We start from the raw sequence: 12,763 nt of genomic DNA, 5'->3' as shown, positions 1-12,763 counted from the left end.
TATCTGGATGCAGGAATTGAATGTACATGAAGTAAGTTTGCTGATGACACTAAAGTAGGAGGAGCTGTGGACTCCCTGTAAGGTAGGGAGGCCTTACAGAGAGGTCTGGATGGGCTGGAGACCTGAGCAGTCACCAACTGTATGAAATTTTACAAGAGCCAGTGCTGGATTCTGCACCAGGGAAAGGAGGAGTCTTGGTTATGAATACAAACTAGAGGACAATCGGCTGTAAAGCAGTCCAACAGGAAGTGATCCAGGGATCTGGATTGGTTGCAAATTGAATATGAATTAGCAATGTGCCCTGGCAGCCAAAAAAGACAACTGTACTGAATCTGTGATTGATTCTATGATTTTAATTTACAGAAATATGAACCTCTTCTGAAACGGCAACAACATAATCTCTATGTAGAAAGGAAAATACTCAAAAGAAAAAGTGAAAAGGATTGCAGGACGTTTGTGAAGACCTGTGCAATTTGTGTTCAGTGTCTCATTGCAAAAAGCAATTTAGTGTAATTCATAGGCAGGTAAATTACCTAACTGGATTTTTGTAAAGGTCTGAGGTATCTGCCTCTTCTTGTTTGCTTTACTGGGTGTGTATTTTACAGTCCAGACCCTAGCATGAAGGCAGCGAAACACCGATAGCTAGAAATAGGTATTTGCAGGATTTAAAACCAGAAAAAAGGCTTCTACGGGATTTTCACTAGGGTGCGCTCGAGTAACGTGGCTTTCGCCATGGGGAAAGGACGGTCGGCGAGCAGCTGTGTCACTGGCTCTGAGCAGCCCGCTCGAGTTGAACCTGCTTTTATCAAGGAGCTGGAGTAGGTGATCTCCAGAGTCCTCGTCCAGCATCAGCGATTCTGTAACTCTGTAACTCGGTCAGCATGAACAATTTGTTTATTTATTTCCCCCACAGCAGAGTGCATTAACCTGTTCTCTGCAGAAATGAACCTGTAAGTGCAGGAGGCAGGATAAAAGCAGTGCAATGAGAGCTCTGAGCTCATGTGGTTTATTATATCTGCTTGGGTGTTAAAATGCTGAAATCAGTCTTTATAATTTGAAAAGTTAAGAATACAATTGCATCTTATTTTAATCCTAAAAAAAAAAAAAAAAAAGAAAAGACTTCCCAGAAATGTGTGAGAAAATAGCCTGGTTTTCTTTGTTGGGAAATACTATAGAGATGTGTCAACGTGGTTTCTGAGTGATCATTGTGTGAGCCTTAAACCTTCTGAAAAAGAGTATTGTGGAACTGCACAAATGTCTTTTGGCATCAGATCTTTAAGTACCTCTTTATTTTGCAATCCGTAACTAATCATCTCTCTTGTCACTTTTGTATCACAGTTCATTAGTGTAATGTTCATAAACAAGGAGCCCACTGAACTAATGGTTTCAGAATTAATTCCTGTCTTCCAACAGAGATTTGCCTTCACCTGATTTTCACATTTAAGTGTGTAGGATTTGGATATGTCCCTATTCATATATACAAATCCATCATGTTTTAATAAATGTACCCAGAGAGATGTATCTCATTCCCACCTGTCTAGATATATCTATGTGGATGTATAGATCACTCACAACTGCCACAGAGAGCTGAGAGTGATCCCCAGGCTGTGCAATCCGTGATTGATTCAAGGAACTGCTTTAGTTCTTAACACTTGGTCTTGATGCCTGCTGGCTGTTTCTGCATTCCCTTGTGCTGGGAGCAGGAAATCTTTACTACCCCATTAGTGTGCCTGCTTTTGGAGGGGCTGATCCTTCCTGCTGTGAAGAGACTGAGAGACAGAGTTCTCAGGGCTTGCAAGATTTTATGCTTCCATCCTCAGAGGGTGGAAAGGTGGAGCCCTTCCTCCTCAGGGAGACGTTAACTCTTTCACCAGAAGCTTAGAAAAGGCGGAGACCCTGGTAGCCATCACCCCTTTAGAGGGAAAACAGGCAACATGTTTGGAAAGAGGATAAGAGGGTGCTGGTATTTACACAGCCTTTTGGGACTAGATTTTTCACAGCTTCTCCTTACAGCTGTGTTGTTGAGATGATGGTTATTTGGTTAGCTTTGGGAATGCCAGAGATGGAGTTCCATCCCCCCTCATGCAGTATGAAGACACTTGGCCCTTTTAGCCTTCTGGGGGAATATGGTGATCCCAGTGCATTTTCACAGAACCAGCTGAGCTGTCTGACATGTGTGCAAGCAGCCAGAGAGATGAGACACACAGAGATCTGTCACAACCTTTCCTCTAATGTTTGTTAGCTTCCTGTCATGCCATAAAAAACTCATTTGACTTGCAAGCTGCAGTGAAAAATTCTTATTAGCTGCTATCTAGAAACACAGCAAACAATACTGATGGACTGTGCAGAGGAATACAAAACTCCACCGCTGTTTTATAGAATCATAGAATCAACTAGGTTAGGAAAGACCTTTAAGATCATCAAGTCCAACCATTACCTCAGGACTGCCAAGACCACACTAAACCATGTCAGTGAGGGCCTCACCTGTGCAGTTTCTGAACGCTTCCAGGGACCGTGGCTGCATCCCAGTCTCCAATGTATTTATTCTCACAGAAGATATTAAGAAGTTGGAAGTTGTCAGCCCCAGGGGGTCGGGCTCAGATTTTGAAGCATAATTAGATTTATTTTCATTTGCACCCACTCAGTGGTAATGAGCCATGAACATAAGCACATCACAGCTTCTAATAAGTAGTTACAGTCCCACAGGAAATCTGTGATGGACTAGGTACTTGGGCTGACGTCCTTTGCTGATACAAAACACAGGTCTGTGCTTCCCAGACTTGTGCATAGTTCTCCAGCCTGCTGTTGTTTTGGCTGATAAATAAATCAGAGGAGCTTTTGTGGGAGGGTGATCTACGTAAGGAGGAGAGTGATGCAGTCTGAATTCTGACTACTTTGGGTTAGGTTTGCATGAGACCTTTGTCTCCCTAAATCCAGAATTTAAATGCCTTATATGTTGTTGCTTCTAGATTCCCCAGTCACTTAGGTTTATAGAGAGGTACTCGTACATATTTAATGTCTCCAGAACCATACTGAAGTTCCTGAAGCAACATGGTCTATAGTGTGGTCCTGAAGTGTCCTCATCAGAGAAGAGACTTCCCTGCAGATACATAATTTATCCTGAGTAGTCAGTCCAACTTGCTGGTGTTTTTCAGCTTTATTTATATAGTAAAGTATGCTTTGATCCTGAAAGAAAAAAAATGAGCAAGTTTAAGTATCTGAAGGGGGCTATAGGGATGCTGGGGAGGGACTCTTCATTAGGGACTGTAGCAGCAGGACAAGGGGTAATGGGTTAAAACTTAAACATGGGAAGTTTAGACTGGATATAAGGAGGAAGTTCTTTACTGTGAGGGTGGTAAGGCACTGGAATGGGTTGCCCAGAGAAGCTGTGGCTGCCTCATCCCTGGCGGTGTTCAAGGCCAGGTTGGACAGAGCCTTGGGTGAGATGGTTTAGTGTGAGGTGTCCCTGCCTGTGGCAGGGGGGCTGGAACTAGATGATCCTAAGGTCCTTTCCAACCCTAATTATTCTATAATTCTATAAGTTCATGTCAGATTTTACTCATTGCTCCAGTATGGATGCGGTACATACTAAATGAAGCTATTTCAACAGGAGGTGAGGAAGACGTGCTTCAGAAATTCTCTAGCCTGGTGGACAAGATCATTGACTGAAAGGTGAGAAAGCTCATTTCTGCTCCAAGTCAGAGAAGGGGCTGGGTTTAAAACTCTTCACACTGACTTTATTTGTGAATGCATTTCCCATAGTGTCTCATGAGGCAGGGCTTTCTCTGGTTGTTGAGCAATGTTGCTCTTTGGCAGGGCAGGTGTTTACATGTGGCTGTTGAGAGGCTCTGGAGTCATCAGGAGGAAATAAAAAGGAAACCTTTTACCAAACTCCATCCAAAACCTCCCTTTGCAGGAAAGCTGTGCTCTGGCCCTGGAAACTGGTGCTTGCCAGGGAGCCCTTTGTGACCTCTCGTGTTGATCTGACCTGAGGTTCATCCCTGACCTCACTGGTAAGGCTTTGGTGGAGGCTGAGCCAGTTTCTAACCAAGTGGACAGTATCTAGTGCAAACTGCTGAACCAGAGCATGGAGACAAAGACTTAATTCATATTTAGGTGGCTGAAGAGAAGGAGACCAAGAAGCCATCTGACTGACAACATCCTGTGGCAGCGGCATGGCTACCCCAAGGCACTGCAGGCAGGCAGGGTAGGGGGGAAAAGCTCAAAACCATTTCAATTCCCTCATAAATATGTGCCAAACTGATCTGTGTCTAGCCTGGATTCTCTACCTGGAAAAAGCTTTAGGACAAACACGAGATGTACCAAGACTCTTTGGTTTGCTGCAGTTCAGTGAGCTGAAGTTTAAAGGTTACCAGCAACACTGATAACTCTGTTTCAATGATTTTTGAAGAAAATGGGAAAAATCCTAGTTAAAAGGCCGCACGGTGTCCAAGGAAGTGCTATCCTAAGATTCTGGTGGGGCTTGAAATGTCTCAGTTTATGAATCTTGTCATTGAAAATGTGATCACGGAAACTAGAGACCATAGTGACCTGAGGGCACTGCTGATAGTATTCCTGGTAAATGAAATGTAATTATGGTAGATGGAACAGCAGATTTCCCCAGTAAGGACTGGCATGCCAGCAGTATGTTTGGAATGGTGCTTTGGCTGTGAGGTCAGGACTGATCCTTCAGAGTTTTACTGGATGATACAGTGGAGTTTGTATATTGGCAAAGCTCATTGGATCGGTAAGTAAAAATACTGTACTGCAAGCTCTGAATTAGCAATGGCTACAAACGGTTGGCTGATGCTGCTCTCACTAGAAGCACGCAAGTAAAGGAATTACAATGTAGTATGCTCATTGCTAAAAGCCATGTTCAGAATTTTTCCTGGATAGGGTGTTTAAAAAAAAACAATAAAATCCTATATGCTTTTAAAAAATGATTTGCAGCTTTAAAGTTTTTATAAGATACGGTCATATAAATGTCATATCTCGGGACACAACGCCGGAAGCAATAAATTCACTGCCCTCTAACAGAGAGACAAAACCTCCATGCACAAGTGTTAACTTCAGCTTTTGGAGCCTGCCTTGCACAGCCTGGGAGGCTGTGGGTTCACTGGGGAGTTTGACTGGTTGGGAAAAAAGAAGTAATTTCCTGTTTGGTGTGAAATGAAGTTGAAAAGTACTAAAAACAGCAAGTAGCTCATTGAAAACTGCAGATGTATTTATAGATGTGTGTGCTTTCAGATTAAGTTAATTTTACCCTGGACAGTATCCAGTCAAGTTTTAAACAGAAAGACAGCAAAATTATCCCTACTCTTGTAACTATGTAAATAACTTGTAACTATGCCAAATGAAAGAGAGCAGACTGAGATGTCCCCTGGGTGTGTATTTCTGGTGTCATCCTTAATCTGCTCACCTTCAGTAGCTGAAACCTGGTTAATGGCTTAAAGTGACTAAAAACGTTCTTCAAATAGATTGTTTTGGTGTAGATGCTCAGAAAAAAAATAGATGTGGGACCAGGGACTTCTGTTTTTTGAGGCACCAGAGCTGTTTGCAGGAGAAACTGTTTTAAAAAATATTACAGTTGTCTTGGAAATGTGCTTTCTGGGAAATTAAGAGGGAAAGGGATACTGTTGTTGTTGTCTGGGTTTCTCTAGTTCTTCTATTTCTTACCTTTTGTGTTTATTTTTTCTCCCTGTATTTTTAAAGCCCCTTTTAGTAGACTAGTTTATGGGGGCTGCCAGTGAGGGGTGCTAAAAGACCATCCTGGAGAGGCTGCAGCTCCTGGAGCTGTGTCCCGCTATGAGCCAGAAATTATGTTTAAGCATAAAAACAAACCCTCAGGCTAAGGAGAGCGGTGAAAGCCTCACTTGATAAAGCCTAAATTAAAGCATCAGCAGGATTTTACTCCCCAGAAGCAGCCAGGGTGGAAAACCCTTGGGCAGTCTGAAGTCCCTGAGACTACAGTTGCAGGAAGGATTCAGCAGTGTGAGACGTGAAAGGCTGGCTGGCAGGGACCAGGTCTTTGGCGTGAGTAACCTGGGGGCAGAGGAAAGCTGCTGCGGTGGGCATGGCATGGTAGTAGTGGAAATCCTGATCTTCCCTAGGTGGGGAGTTTCATACAGTATATTTTAAAGCTCAGATGTTGAAAAGGAAGACTCATGAGTTTTTTCTGTCTTGTCTTAGTTGTCAAATGTGAGAGACTCGTTTGGTTTAGACCAGTGTAACAGCATATTTTCTCACTGTGCACATTTTATTTTCTTTTAATTCTAGACATAACAGCATATCCTTCCTCTTTCATGTTAGCTGCTCACTAAATCATCTGGTGAAGGTTCTCAGCCTGAAAGCTGAAAACGAGCATTACCTAAGTCCAAAAGAATGCTGTTTGGTAATATACTCAGTCGTTTACATCCCCAAAATATCCTTCAAAGTAAAAACTGCACAGCTGATGTCCCTGCCCTGGTGTGCTGACACTGGAGCTGGAAGGCACATTGGCTCCACCAGGCAACATGCAGATGCTTGTAGCTTCCTGATGTGGTACTCGATAGCAGTGTCTCGGGATGGGTTTGGAAGTAGCTCAAAGTAGAGATTAAAGGTGCAGATGTAAGCAGGTAAGACAACAGAAAACTCCCTTTTTAGAAGAAAGAAATCCCTTCTTGGATTTCTGACATGACCTCTGGTAGGGTTGGAGGGTGACTCTTAAGGTTCTCCTAAGGAGGTGGAATAGGATAGGAGCAGTACTATTGCAGCAAAGGGTAGAGACAACAGAAGACAAAAAGTCCTTCACAGCTGATAATCAGCAGTGGCGGGAGGGTCATTTTCTCTTTCTGTTGAAGACAAAGGGAGTACTTGAGTCCCAGCTCCTAAATGACAGTTTCCTACAAGTCTCTGAAGAGAAAGCCATTTTTTTTTCTCCTTTCTGAGCAAAACCCAATGAAATAAAACATGTAATTTTGTTTCATTCTGCACAAATTGCTCCTCTGGGCACAATGAAACATTTTGTTCTCAGCACGAGTGGGTCAGTGTGGTCTCAACACTCATCTGCCATCTGAGGTTCATCCTTCAGGCTGCTGGAGAGGATTTGTCCTGGGCTCATGCCTCAGGCATCCTAATGATGTCTGGGACAGACAGCATCCAAATAACAGCCGTAAATGTCTCACTGGGCTAGGCAGCAAGGGACACCACTCATACCGAGTGGTCTGACTCTGGCAGGGTGGGATGGAGAATGACTGAGCCTGAGCCTGGTGTGGTGGCTGGAAAATCATCCTCAGAGCCTCACGGGGCTCAGGAAGAGATGAGGACTGTCCCTAGCTCTTTGCCGTTCAGGTAAATGCCCCAAATGCTCAGCTGGTGATAGCAGGGGAGGGGCTACTATCTTTGGGCTAATTTTCCATAATTTGGGGATTTTCCATCATTTTCCTTAATTTGTGAATGAAAACCGAGCCTCTTGGCAAAGAGTAAAAACGATCTCCAGTTCTGTCTCTTTGTCTGCTGGTTCCCATGCAGGGCTGATGCCCAGCACTAGCTTGCTTTTTCTTTCTGTCCTTCTCCATGATTTCATTTGTAAGTCACAGGGGTCTGATCCCCTTGCCTTTGTGTCTGCAGCCTGGCAGCAAGGCAGGCATCCTGGATGTGACTCTGGGAATGCAGCGCGGGGACAAAGCTGGTTAACTGCAAGCTTTTGGTTCATGTAGTGCAAATGCAGCACATATGACAGGTAATGTTTGTCATCCTTTTGCAAAAGGCTTGAATATGAGAGTTCATTGCTCACTGCTTGGAAGGGTTTGTTCTTTGGGTTATCAGATCACCACTCGTTTGTGCATTAGTGCACAGCCTGTCACCTCTGCAGTGCATGACCGTGTGCCATCACACCCAAGGAAGGCAGCAGGAGTAAGGAACCCTGCAGTGCTGGGGGCACCTCCCTGGGGGCTCCTGCCTGTGATGGACCTGGCTGTAGACCCTGCACTGTGTCCTGAGCCTGGGGACAGCCACCAAGCTCTCTTGGCTCTTAGCAAGGCAGGGGATCTTGCCTAGGGGCAGGGAGAGAGTTCTGCATCCTTCCTCCCAGATAATGTTATCACAGCATCAAACGTGTGGAAATTAAACACGGATCTCAATGTTCTTAAAACTGCAATATGACCCCATGCTTTTAGTGCTGTGTAATTCCCGCTGAGAAGAGCTGTGCTCTTCCAGGCTCCGTTTCTCGCCTTCACACGTGCACACACTCATTCTTCATCTCTTGCTTGCAGGCTGATTTTGGCTCTTGCTTTCCAAATGCCTCCTTCATAAAATATCTGTGGGTTTGATTATTTTCCTTAGGCTTGCACCTTCTCCAAATTAGACTTCGTGGCTATTCTTTGTCTGTTTACAGGGTCTGTAAACTTTTCAGGTCCTGTTTTATTATCTCTGTCCTCACTTGTGGTTGTAACACCTCCCAGCTCCACACTGGCTCCAAATGCTATTTTCTATAAAGACTAGTAAGAAGACATCAGCTTGACATCAACTTGGGTATCTGCCAAGACATGTGCTCCCAACTAGACTGCTCTTCTGCTGTACGCCCTGAAGAAATGAGGCAGTGACAAGTCAGTGGGGTGCCTTGCCTCACAGCCAAGGGTGTGAGGTCATGCCTTGTGCTCCGGTCAATGAGCATGGCACAACCAGCCCAGCTGCGTGCGGCTGGGTGGTCATTCAGGCTGGGCCTGTCAGTGTGTCCCTGATGTTAAAGCTGGATTAGCCCCAGCAGACCCCCAAGGACTGTGAGGATCTCTAGCTCTTCCTCACTGAGCCTGAAAGCCTGATGAGATGGGGACACAGCTCTGCTGGAGTTGGTATCAGAGAGAGCTTTTAGCCTTTCGCTGGCGCTTAGAGGCTACATGCTAGCTGTATGTCAGCACATTTATTTAGTGGCATGGCAGCAACCTGGTCAGAGACAATTATCAGGAAGCCGCTGTGTTTAAAATGTTGAAGTGGAAGGAGGTGTAGCTTGTGGGGAAGGACCCCCAAGGTCCTGACCTTGGGGTTTGAACCTGCTTCCCTGCTCTTCCTTGGCATCCGCATGGGCCCTGGGATCTCTGCCTCTCCACATTCAGCTCTGAAACAAAGGCAGTATTTCCCTGTGGCCAGAAGTGCTGGAAAATAACGTTTCTGGGCCTAATACAAGCAGCTATCAATGACTTGGATTTTGTCATTTAGTAAGACATGGGAGAGGTGTGCTAATCACTGTCTCAGGAATAGGGCTTACTTTACGCTTGCAGAAAAATTGAGTAGGTACTGGGAGCCAGGGCTGTGGGCAGTTACATGTCCGTGCTGAGGCTCTTTACTTCAGAGGTAAAGCTGGATGCACGAAGTATGATAATTCTCCAAATGGCAAATCAGAGCAGTTAGTGTTATTCTACCCTTTTATTTTCACAAGGGCTGGGTAAATATATTAGCAGCCAAGAGCTCTTTTTGTGCTTGTTGCTGATGGACATGCTGGTTGCTTGTGGACGTGCTTGTCTGCTTTGTGTCTGTACAGCTTCACAGGTCCCATGGTGTTAGAGGGGTGGAGAGCAGATACTTATTTAGCTTCAGGGACCACAAGGGATGGAGGACAGAAATGGGCTGGGGTTGACTGGGAGCATTCCCAGGAGGGAGAAGAGCTGAGCAGCCAACATCTGCATTACGCCTCTGCTCCCCTGGGTGTAAGTACTGGGGAGATTTCTCTGACAGCATGGTCAGGCAGCCATACTGATGAGTGTCCCGAGGGAGGGATGGGAATGTCCCACTGCATACCATTGGGGCCATCCGTTTCCGCTTTCTCTGCCTGGAATTCTTGCTCTGCTCTGTGGTTTGCTTCTCTTTTCCTTCCTATTCCCCCACCTCTCACAGCTTTGCTGCAGCCTTTCTGTTGCTGTCTGGGGCTGTCTCAAGAGTTTTAAGGAAGGACTCAGTGCTGCTGGCCAAGAGTAGCTTGGCCAAGAGCAGCCACAGCAAAAGAAGATGAAATAACCCACAAGTCTTGGTTGTGTGGATTGTTTGGTCCAACCTCTGTTTGTGAAGGACCCCAGCCCCAAGGTGCTGCAGTGAGGGGAAAGCAGAAACGGTCCTGGAGAGCCACCACAGCACTGGTTTTGTTCTCTGGTTACACAGGTGAGGAGGGATAAAAGTTCTGGATGCAGGTGATGTTAGCCCTTGCTGTAGACTGCAGAAGGCAAAGTGCCGACAGTGGTGCAGTGCAGAGAGCATCCCTCCACCAGATTCACAGCCCTGCCAAAAGCCTGCATCACTAAACAAGCCCATGATTATTCTTCATCTGCTGAGGGGTCCTGCTGTGTCCTGGTTCTGCACCACTGGCTTTTGCTTTCCTCTAATTCAGCTTTGTCACGTGGGTTTGTGGTCCCGTTGTAGCCAGTGTGTTGTCTGTGACAGCTCTGTTGTCCTCAGGCTGGAGCTGTGCTCTTGCTAAGCATCCCCTGGATGCTGGAACAGCCCCGGCAGCTGATCTGCTTCCCTCTGTGTGCCCCAGCTCCTACCCAGCCTGTAGCAGTCCCATGGAGAGGGAAAAGCATGGGGTGGCCTTAGCATCATCAGGGTTGGTACCACAGCCAGGCATGGCAGTGGGGGGACTGATCTGAGCTGTCATCTCTTTCCCTGGGTTGAAAACAGTTTATAAGCATTTGAGAAAAATGAAAAAGATGAAATGAATTTGATCCTTTAAAAAAAACCCAAACCTGTCCAGAACTATGTCACAAAATATATTTGGTCAGAAATATGAGATGTACTTTAATAAACACAGGTCAATATTACAGAAGATTAACTTCTAAAAACCCAAGGTAAAAACTGAGTTACACTGAGTTATTAGGATACAATGGAGATTCAAGTGAGACATTAGAGAGATGTGTTCCGAGTAATGTATTGGATTTGCTGTAATTTCATTAAATCAGAGGCAGACCTGGCACTGTGCTTTCCTTAACTTCTTGGCTGCATCATATGAGCACCTAATGTTGTCAGTGGAGGGGAAAAGAGCGGGCACCAAGTGTGGATTTTTAAATTCATGTTATCACAGTTTGGCCCAATAAAAGACAATAGCTGAAAGGAGCTAAAACCAAGCCCCAAAGCCATCTAAATAGAAACGAGACAGGTTTTACACCTGCAGATGATCACTGGCATTGCTATCCAGCACCACAGAAACCGATTAATGTTTAAATTACAGCATTCTGCTCAGTGAGGGTGGTAGTTTCAGACACGCTACAGAGGCCTTTTGTGCTGCACTCCTCTTAAAAGCCACTATTTCAGGGTCTTCTCAATTCACTTACAGTTGTGCTTGAGCCAGTAGCAGAGCTCACGCTGCCACGTAGCCTCCCGTGCAATGACAGAGGAACGCGGCGTGAAAACAAAGAAAAACTCTAATCTGCGTTGAGCCGTAATGAAACTAAATTTTGCCTTAACTGCACTCAGTTCTTTTGCCGTGGCTGTCACATGCCAGAGGCTTTTTTTTCCTAATTGAAAATGATAGCTCCCTGGGTGCCGGAGAGTCATGTGGCAGCCTTTTATTGCCGGGCGGATTACGTGCCCGCTATATTTCACACACTGCCTGGAGAAATGCGGCAGATTTTATTGATACGAGGGACAGTCCCTCATTGTGGTTTTATTTCAGCCCGTCTCTCTCATGCCTGCGTTCTCAGTGCAGCTCATTTCCAATGTTATTAACATCTGGGATGTGGTAGGAAGGCTTCAGTACACAAATTAGTGGAGAGCTCAGGAATTAAAATTCCCCCATGTTCGGATTAGAGGGATGTGCACGTGTATACTTCCACTGTTTTAATAAAGGAAAATTTGGGAGTTTTTCCAAAATAATCCCCTGAATTTGTCTCACTGTGAAGAAGTTAAAGAAATAAAATCAGTCCTCAAACAGGTTAATTTAGTCTATCAAGCTGAGGAGATTAATGAAAGTGAAAAAACTAATATCGTTTAGAAACGAAGCTTTAGAAAGCAAGATAAGGCTAATGACAAAATAAATCACTTTATAATCATTTAACAAGAGTGGTTTATGACTAATGAGGTACTGGGTGGGTGTCTCTTTCCAAGATGTGGTCATGGCTGAACCTCAGGCACTGCTTGCCAGTGCTTCAGGAGTGGTGGGAGATGCTGACAATGTCTAAGGTGGCATTGCTTCAGGAACCAGCCAATACTGAGGTGGTGATGAGATTCTCCATGTTCCTGGGACAACCTCCTGAGCTGCTGCCCCCCCTCTCAGAGCAGTAGCAGACCCCTGGGATGGGGGGTGTGCAGAGACTGGAAGATGCTTCAGGCACTTGACATCTCTCTCTGCTTCGTATAAATAACCAAACACCCACTGGAGCAGCAACTGGTGACTTGATCCTCCCCACCCCAGATCCCCTCCCTTAGTTTCTTATGTTCTCCCTCTCTCTGCTAATATTTATTTAGACAAAGTGAAGCAGCACTTTCAACAAATTGTCTTGCGCAAAAATCAGCATTAACTTGGTATGTATTTCCAGAGAACTTTATTGTCCTCTGCTCAGGGTAAGTAGATAGAGGTGCAATACTGCAATGGCTCTTCATGTTAAGCTGTGGGAAATGCTCAAGAACACATTTTTCTCCCTTTAAATCTGAACTAATGCTGCCCTGTTTAATGAAGGCTCTTCTATGAGAACTGCAGAGCTGAAGGAAGGTGGACTTCATTTTCTGCCTTGTCTTCCTTTGAAAGAGCCTGTTCCAGAGTCCTCTGTCATTAATAGAAAGTTGGAGCATTGGATCATTT

Source organism: Pezoporus flaviventris, unplaced genomic scaffold (genome assembly GCF_033815535.1).
Source record: "Pezoporus flaviventris isolate CSIRO_AGI_PZ_B2104156 unplaced genomic scaffold, CSIRO_AGI_Pfla_v1 ptg000072l, whole genome shotgun sequence".
Taxonomy (NCBI): domain Eukaryota; kingdom Metazoa; phylum Chordata; class Aves; order Psittaciformes; family Psittacidae; genus Pezoporus; species Pezoporus flaviventris.
The sequence above is the reverse complement of the archived record's forward strand: the minus strand, read 5'-3'. Positions refer to the sequence as shown.